Source organism: Eumetopias jubatus, unplaced genomic scaffold (genome assembly GCF_037043125.1).
Source record: "Eumetopias jubatus isolate StellerSeaLion01/CBP00866 unplaced genomic scaffold, mEumJub1_p1.0 scaffold_16, whole genome shotgun sequence".
Taxonomy (NCBI): domain Eukaryota; kingdom Metazoa; phylum Chordata; class Mammalia; order Carnivora; family Otariidae; genus Eumetopias; species Eumetopias jubatus.
The window spans coordinates 62,522,728-62,532,425 of record NW_028274822.1 but is presented as its reverse complement, the minus strand read 5'-3'; positions in this window follow the sequence as shown (position 1 = coordinate 62,532,425).

Genomic DNA, 9,698 nt, shown 5'->3' with positions numbered 1-9,698 from the left:
ATATAATGTCTTTAATGTGTTCTTTTGTACACTAATACAGTCCTCTATACATATATGTATATGTATAATGCATAGGTATATTTATTAGGAGAATATCAGAAACCTAGAAACTTTATTATTCAAGTATGAGCCTATTGAATAAAACATTAAATTTAGTTCCAACTAAGTGAACACTCCAAATGCCTTTAAATTTTTTTCTACTATTGAGGTGTGCATTTTTTGATATGATCTGCAAAAACACATCTATAACCTGGCAGTTCTGGAAAGTGCACATATTTGACACTCACTTTTCTACTCCTTAAAAAAACAAGATTTGAACCAAATGAAGAGTAGGCTTAATATTTGAAAAGACAATTGCTGTTAAAGTAGTATTCTGTGCCATATAACTGACCATCAGAAGGCATTAGTTATAAATCATCAGTTGCTTAAACCCATTCACACTTTTGATTTCATGCTGTACTAAACAAGAACATAGTTTATGTTAGACTACAGTTGGCAGTTTTTACAATTTTTTTTTTTTACTCTTAGATAACAATTTTGACCTTTATACTTAAGGAGATAAGTATAGGAATTAGATGATCTGATTTTTAACATGCTCTTAACTTTTAAACCAATGAGAAAGTAGCATTGCTTTCTAGCTGTTGGTAGTTCAGAAATAATTTGAGATTAGCCAAAGCATATATAAAATATTAAAAACAAAATAGCCAAAATAGAAACCATCTAATTTTGAAGAACTTAAATTGTTTATAGCATATTCTACATTTAAAGCATAAGTTGAGTTATAATCATTAGTGCATGTAAATGTGGGTATTAAATGTTTAATATTTTCTTCTGAGATGTGGTTGGCATAGTCATTGTAATTACATTTGACTTGTATTTGGTTTGCAAATTAACTACATGACACCAGTGTTGAGACAGTCATGGATATTAGAAGGGAAGTAGAGGAGGTTATTAGCTGGTCATTAGCTCACATATAGTCTCTATTTTTTAAAGATTTATTTTATTTTATTTAAAGGTTTTATTTATTTGACAGAGATAGAGATAGAGAGAGATATTTGACAGAGATAAAGCACAAGCGGAGGGAATGGCAGAGGGAGAGGGAGAAGCAGGCTCTGCACTGAGCAGGGATCTCAACGTGGGGCTCAATCCCAGCACTCTGGGATCATGACCTGAGCCAAAGGCAAATGCTTAGCCATCTGAGACACCAAGATGCCCCAAGATTGATTTATTTTAGAGCGAATAAGCTGTGGGGAGGGGCAGAGGGAAAGGGAGACAGAATCCTCAAGCAGACTCCGTTCTGAGTGCAGAGCCTGATGTGGGGCTTGATCTTGGGACTCTGAGTTCATGACCTAAGCCGAAATGAATGACTGAGCCACCCAAGCACCCCAGTTCACATATATTCTTATGAAAGATTCCTTCTCTGATTTTACTGAATTTAGACTTGTACTAATACTCCAAGACAGATGTTTCCTAGTGTTTTTGAAGGTAACTAGTTTTTTGGGTGGTTTTGTTTGTTTGTTTGTTTTGGTTTTGCATCTAAAACTAGAGTTTTAACTGTATGCGATTTAATATTTCATGGCCTGGATTACAGGATTTTGGACTTGAAAGGAGTCTTAGTCCACATAATTTATATAGTAATGAAATGGAGCTCTAGAGAAGTGAAGTTCTCTGTCCAAAGATTCATATTTCTAATAGCAGATCTGTTCTAGAATCAAGTTCTGACTTTGAGTTTATTTCTTTTTGCTGTATCTCTGCACAATGTGAGTTTTTCTCTCTGTGGGCGTGGCATTATTGGGTATGACCAAGTAACCATCCAACATAGTATGGAAAATTTTCATTTTAGTGGTTCTACCCAAGACATAGGAATATGGAAGCACCTGTCTTTTATGGTACTCATCACATAACCTATCAAAAATTACAGTAATATTTGGGATATCAAGTCACTGGCATGAGGCCAGAATTACTTTTTAGGGAAGATGGCCTAGGGAAGCTGAGTCCCTTAGAGGGGCAGTGAGCTGCTTGAGATTCCTTGTGGTGTAGAATTCAACTATTTGTATACTTAAAAGAGATTCAGTAAACTGAGGTACAGGGATAGTGCCTACTGACATGCATTTAGAAAATATTTCAGTCAGGGGCGCCTGGGTGGCTCAGTCGTTAAGCGTCTGCCTTCGGCTCAGGTCATGGTCCCAGGGTCCTGGGATCGAGCCCCGCATCCAGCTCCCTGCTCCACGGGAAGCCTGCTTCTCCCTCTCCCACTCCCCCTGCTTGTGTTCCCTCTCTCGCTGTCAAATAAATAAATAAAATCTTTAAAAAAAAAAAAATATTTCAGTCATATTGTCTGTATTTTGAGAGAATTACTTCTGAAATCCATTTATTTACAAATTGGATGTACCTGGCCAGTTGTTAATTGAATTTTTACAAAATCTTTTACTTGTACACAATGTACAGTGAGGGAATAGGAGCAATGGTAGTATGAAACTGGAAGATGATTGTCAGAAGTCAGAAAATCTATTGATTTGAACACAAGCAAACATTTTATCGACATAATTTGCCTACCATACAATTAACCTTTTTTTTTTCTTCCAAGTTTTTATTTAAATTCAAGTTAGTTAACATAGTGTAGTGTTGGTTTCAGGAATAGAATTTAGTGATTCATCATGTAAATATAACAATGTTTTAAAGTGTGCAGTGCAGTGGTTTATATTCTATTTAGAGATACATACAACCATCGTCAATAAAATTACAACATTTCATCACCTCAAAAAGAAACCCTGTACCCTTTAGCTGTTACTTTCCCATCTCCCCATTCCCTACCCTCCTTTCTCCCTAGTCCTAAGCAACCACTTATCCACTCTCTATGTAGATTTCCCTATTCTGGATTTTCATATGAATGGAATCACATATGGTCTTTTGTGACTGGCTTCTTTAACTGCACATAATGTCTTAGATTTATCCATGTTGTTGCATGTACCATATCATTCCTTTTTATGGGCAAATAATATTCCATTGTGTGGATATATCATTTGTTTATCCATTTGATAGTCAATAGACATTTTGGTTTTCACTTTTTGGCTATTATAAATAATGCTACTATAAACATTCATGTATAAGGTTTTATGTGGGCATGTGTCTTCATTTCTCTTGGGTGTATATCTAGGAGAGGAATTGCTGGATCATATGATAACCAACATTTTAGTGAAATGCATATAGATTTCCAAAGCAGATGCACCACTTTCTAATTCCACTCGTAGTGGATGAGGGTTCCGATTTCTCCACAATCTTGCCAACACCTTGTTATTTGACTTTCTTCTGATTCTAGTCATCCTGTTGGGTATGAAGTGGTATCTCCTTGTGGTTTTTATTTGCATTTCCCTGATGGCTAATGATGTTGAGCATTCTTTCATGTGCTTATTGGCCATTTGTATATCTTCCTTGAAGAAATGTCTATTTGGATCTATCACCCATTTTTTTCAAATTGGGTTGTCTTTTTATTATTGAGCTGTAAGAGTCCTTTACATATTTTAAATACAAGTCCCCTATCAGATATATTATTTGTAGATACTTTTTTCTATTCTGTGGGTTGTTTTCTTTCTCATTTTCATGATTGTGTCCTTGAAATACTAAAGTTTGTGGTTTTTTTTGAAGTACTAAAGTGTTTAATTTTGACAAAGGTCAGTGTATAACAGATACATTGTTGTTGCTGTTGGTTTTGTTGTCATATTTAAGAACCATTGCCAAATCTAAGGTCATGAAGATTTACCTCTATGTTTTCTTCTAAGAGTTATATAGTGTTAGCTCTTAGGCCTTTGATCCTTTTTCAGTTAAGTTTTATATATGCTGTCAGGTAAGGGGCTAACTTCATTCTTCTGCATATAAATATTCAGGTGTTTCATCACCATTTGTTGAAAAGACTGTTCTATCCCCATTGAATGATCTTGACACCCTTGTCAGTTGACCATAGATGTAGGATTAGAGTCATGACTCTGTATTCCTATTGTGCCAATCTGTTTTTTTGTTCCCATACCACACATTTTAATTATCAATCATTGCTTTTCTGTACGTTTTGAAATTGGGAAGTGTGAGAGTCCTACAACTTTGTTCTTTTTCAAGATTGTTTTGGCTATTCTGGGTCTTTTGCAATTCCATATGAATTTTAGAATCAGCTTGTCAATTTCTATAAAACACCAGGATTCTAAGAAGTATTGCCTTGAATTTGTGGAGTATTTGTGGAGTATTGTCATCTTAACATCGTTAAGATGAAGGCATTTCATCATTTGCTTCATGAATATGGGTTGTCTTGCCATTTATTTATTTTTTTTTAAGACATCTTTTTTTTTCTTAAAGATTTTATTTAATTGACAGAGACACAGCGAGAGAGGGAACACAAGCAGGGCGAGTGGGAGAGGGAGAAACAGGCTTCCTGCTGAGCAGGGAGTCCGATGCGGGGCTCGATCCCAGGACCCTGGGATCATGACTTGAGCCAAAGGCACTCAACGACTGAGCCATCCAGACGCCCCTTGCCATTTATTTTAAATCTTTATTTTTCCTCAACAATATTTTGTAGTTTTCAGAGTATAAGTTCTGTACTTGTGTTAATTTATTCCTATTTTAGCTTTTTGATGCTATTATAAATGGAGTTGTTTTACTGAGTTTCATTTTTAGATTGTTCATTGCAAGTGTTAGACATATAATTGATTTTTGTATGTTGATCTTGTATTGTGCAACTTTGCTGACGTCATTTAATAGTTCTAATAGTTTTTTTTAATGTTTTTATTTATTTATCCATGAGAGTCAGAGAGAGAGAGAGAGAGAGAGGCAGAGGGAGAAGCAGTCTCCCCTCAGAGCAGGGAGCCCGATGCGGGACTCGATCCCAGGGCCCTGGGATCATGACCTGAGCCAAAGGTAGACGCTTAACCATCTGAGCCACCCAGGCGCCCAGTTCTAATAGTTTTTTTAGTGGATTCCTTAGGATTTTCTTTAGACACAATCATGACACCTGCAATAGAAGTTTTACTTCTTCGTTTCCAATCTAGGTATCTTTTATTCATTCATTCATTCATTCATCTGCCTAATTGCCCTGGCTAGTACCTCTAGCACAATGTTGAAGGAAGTGGTAAGAGCAGATACCTTTGTCTTGTTAATGCTGTTGGGGAGAAATCATTCTTTCACCATTAAGTATGATGTTTTTAACTGGTTTTCTCATAGATGCCCTTTATCGGGTTGAGGAAGTTCCCGTCCAGCTACTAGTTGTTTTTATCATGAAAGCGTGTTGGATTTTTGTCAAATGCTCTTTTTGCATCTATTGAGATGATCATGTGATTTTTGTTTTTTATTTATTTATATAATGTATTACATGAATTGATTTTCAAATGTTAAACCAACCTTGAATTTCTGGGATAAATTGTATTTGGTCATGGTGTATAATTCTTTTTTATATGCTGCTATATTCAGTTTGCTAGTAATTTATTGAGGATTTTTCTGTCTGTATTCATAAGAGATACTGGCTTGTAGTTTACTCTTCTTGTGATGTCTTTGATTTTGATATCAGGGTAACACTGGTCTCATAAAATGAATTGGGAAGTGTTCCTTGCTGCTGTTTTTTGGAAGAGTTTATGAAAAGTTGATTTTTTTTTTTTTTTCTGAGAGAGAGAGGGAGGGAGAGAGTGAGCTCACATGAGCCGGGGCGGGGGGGGGGGGGGTTAGGGAGGGGCAAGGGGTAAAGGAGAGAGAATCTTAAGCAGTTCTACGCCCAGTATGGAGCCCGATGCAGGGCTTGATCTCACAACCCTGAGATCATGACCTGAGCCGAAATCAAGAGTTGAATGCTTAGCCATTGGAGCCACCCAGGTGCCCTAAGTTGATTCATTTTTCACTTTGATTGGTAGAATTCAGAAACCATCTGGGCCTGGGCTTACTTTGTGGGTAGTTTTTTTATTACTAGTTCAGTTTTTTCACTTGTTATAGGTCTATCCAGATTGTCTATTTCTTCTAGAAGCAGTTTTGATAGTTTGTGTCCTTCTAGGAATTTATCCATTTCATCTAAGTTATCTAATTTTGGCGTACAGTTGTTCATAGTATTTCTTCCTAAGTTCAGTGGTAAAAACTCCTCTTTCATTTCTGATTCTAGTAATGGGAGACTTTTCTCCCTCTCTCTTTTTTTTTCTTTTTTCCAATTTTGTTGTTCTTTCTGAAGAACTAGGGTTTGGTTTCATTGATTTTTCTTTGTTGTTTTTCTGTTCCTTTTTCATTCATTTCTACCCTGATCTTTGTTATTTCTGTCCTTCTTGCTTTAGGTTTAGTTGTACTTCTTTTGCAGTATCTTAAGGTGGAAAGGTTACTATTTGGAATCTTTCTTCTTTCTTAATATAGTCATTTCCAGCTGTAAATTTTCCTCTAAGCACGCCTTTGGATGCATCCCACAGATTTCAGTATGTTTTTCTTAATTTTCATCCATCTCAAAGTATTTTCTGAAGTCCCTTTTGATTTCTTCTTTGACCCATTGGCTATTTAGAAGTGTGTTAGTGTGTTAATTTCCATATGTTTGTGAATTACCCAATTTTTTCCCCTGCTATTGACTTATTTATTGATGTTTGTTTTGTGGATTAACATAGTTTATCCTAGAGAATGTTCACATGTGCACTTAAGAGAAAAGTATATTCTGTTGTTGGGTGGAGTGTTCTGTAGATGTCTGCTAGGTCTAGGGGTTTACAGTGTTCAGATATTTTATCTATCCATTAATGGTTCTATTCTAATTGTTCAATTGTTAATGAAAGTAGAGTAGTAAAGTCTTCCAACTATTGCCGTTGAATTGTTTCTCACTTCATTACTTTCATTTTTTGCTTCATGTATTTTGGTGCTCTGTTATATATGTTTGTAATTGTATGTATGTATCTTTTTATCATAAAAAGTGTTCTTTATGTCTAATAATGTTTTTGTTTTAAAGTCTACTTTTTCTGATATTAGTATATCTTTCTTGTGGTTGCTGTCTGCATGGTCATATCTTCTTCCATCCTTTAACTTTTAATCAATTCATATATTTCAATATAAAGAGTGTCTCCTGTGGATGGTGTATAGTCCAATCTTCCCCCCCCACCCCCGCTGCAGTCTGACATTCTCTGCCTTTTGTCTGTGTTGTTAAATCCATTTACATTTAATATTCTTATTTCTATAGCTGGGTTTATGTTTACCATTTAACTTTTTTTCTTTGTATTTCATACCTTTTTTGTTTATTTCCCCTTTACTGCTTTCATTTGCATTAAGTAAATATTTTCTAATGTAGCATTTAAATGTCTTTAATAATTTTGTCACTATATTTTTAAGCTTATTTATTTTTTGGTGGTTGCTCTAGGGTTTCTCATATGCATCTTAACTTAGAAGTATCAGCTTTAGATTTATAGTAGCTTAATTCCAAAGATAGGAAATTTTTAATTTTTTAAGCTAAAGTTATAATGTTTCAAATGAAACTTGATTACTTTTTTTTCCTTGCAATACATCACTAAAACTAATGTCTTTAGATTAGTTCAAAGATGTTAAATTGGAATCTTCAGTTCTTAACAAACCTGATTGTAAGAATCAGTTAAATAACTTGTATATTACAAGTAGAGGTTGTTTTAGGGGTGCCTGGGTGGCTCAGTTGGTTAAGCGACTGCCTTCGGCTCAGGTCATGAGGGATGTAGCCCTGCATTGAGCTCCCTGCTCGGCCAGAAGCCTGCTTCTCCCCCACCCACTCCCCCTGCTTGTGTTCCCTCTCACGCTGTCTCTCTCTCTCTCTCTCTCTCTCTCTATTAAATAAATAAATAAAATCTTTAAGGAAAAAAAACCAAGTAGAGGTTGTTTCAAATATAGTAGAAAAAAATTAATTCAAAAGTTACCTCTTTGTAAAATCCCATGGCAATAATAGGTTCTTTTTCAAAGACATTTTCAAAATTAGCTGAAGTCTTTTTGAAATATGTCTTTACATGGTATGTTTTTCTTCTAAAATACGTGTAATAGAGATTCTAGTCATTTGGTACACAATCACTGAAAAATGCTACTTTTTGTGTTGTGAACTGCATAGGTAAAAGTTAGTGGCAGGATACTGTTGTTGTAATTCTATCTGATTTGCTAACTAAGACTGCAGCAAGCTGCTATCTTAGTTATTTCAGGTGCTTTGAAAGAATTTTTAATATTAATGCATTAATTTACAATAATTAAGACAAATTTAAGGTGTTAACACTATGCTATTGGGCTTTTAACTATGTCATATTCACTCTCTTGCATAATGGCAAGCTTTCTTGAGTGGGAGAGAAATAAGTGGAGGTATATACATAGGTGGCTGAGAATTTAAAATATCCCTAGATATGTTTGTAGGAATGTTGTATAAATGAATGTCTTCTATTTTATATGTTAGATCAGAGTAAAGGTCGTGAACAGTTGGCCTAAATTATTTTGGTGGTTGCTTTAGTGCTCTGCTTTAGCTGAGGAAAGTTGACCCAATATTTATAATCCTACAAAATCAATAAAATTTAAAAATTGCTTCTGCTACAAAGAAAAAAAATGAACACTGTAATTTAGTTAAAACCGAAAATGTCAATGGCATTAGGACAATATTGCAGTTGAGGGATGACAATTGCTTACCAAATTTTGCAAGGGAATAATTTTTTTTTCAAGATTTTATTTATTTAGGGATGTCTGGGTGGCTCAGTTGGTTGAGTGTCTGCCTTCGGCTTAGGTCATGATCTCAGGGTCCTGGGATCAAGGCCCACATTGGACTCTCTGCTCAGTGGGGAGTCTGCTTCTCCCTCTCCCTCTGCCTGCTGCTCCCCACCCCCTGTTTGTTATCTCTCTCTATCAAATAAAATCTTTTAAAAAAACAAAATTTCAAAAACATTAAAAAAATAAATAAATAAATTATTTTTAAAGATTTATTTATTTGAGATTGACAGAGAGAGGAGAGAGCACAAGCAGGAGGAGCAGCAGAGGGAGAGGGAGAAGCAGACTCCCTGCTCCTGATGCAGGACTCGATCCCAGAACCCTGGGATCATGACCTGAGCTGAAGGTAGATGCTTAACCAACTGAGCCACCCAGGTGCCCAGCAAATAATTTTAATATCCTTAAAAGAATTGCATTAGGAAGTGTGTTTAAAATATTGTCATAGCTTTAGGTTGCGATCTAGGAGTCATATCTTTATGAATTTTAATGTCAACGATTTTTTTCTAACATCTCTTAGAAAGGAAGGATTATGATTACTGGGCAGAAAATAGGAGCAAGGGTTACACTTCCTGTTCCCAAGAGAAATGAACATGCGTAGCAAATAAGAGAAAGACATTGTACTCCACTAATGACTATTGAGAAAAGATCAAGAGGACACAGGAATTCAGGTTAAGAAAATAGTTCGACGGAAAAGCACTACTAAAATATAAGTACAGCCCTACCTATACCCTTCCACAAAAATTACCAAAGCAAGGCCTAATTCATTGCTTATTTAATTGAATTAAAGTAAGCCATATTTTGTGTGAGTTACATATTGAAGAGAAATGAGCCTTGCACAGTCACAGTAGAACACTAGAGCCAAGAGCAGCTCCAGACTTCCACTGGCACATTAGGTAAAAATGACAATCTTTTGAACAAGAAAGGGCCATCTTTTTTTTGTATAAAGTAGAGCAAAAATTAAATATGGAGGTTTGAAAAATATTTTAGCTTTGTCTCATCAACAAAGT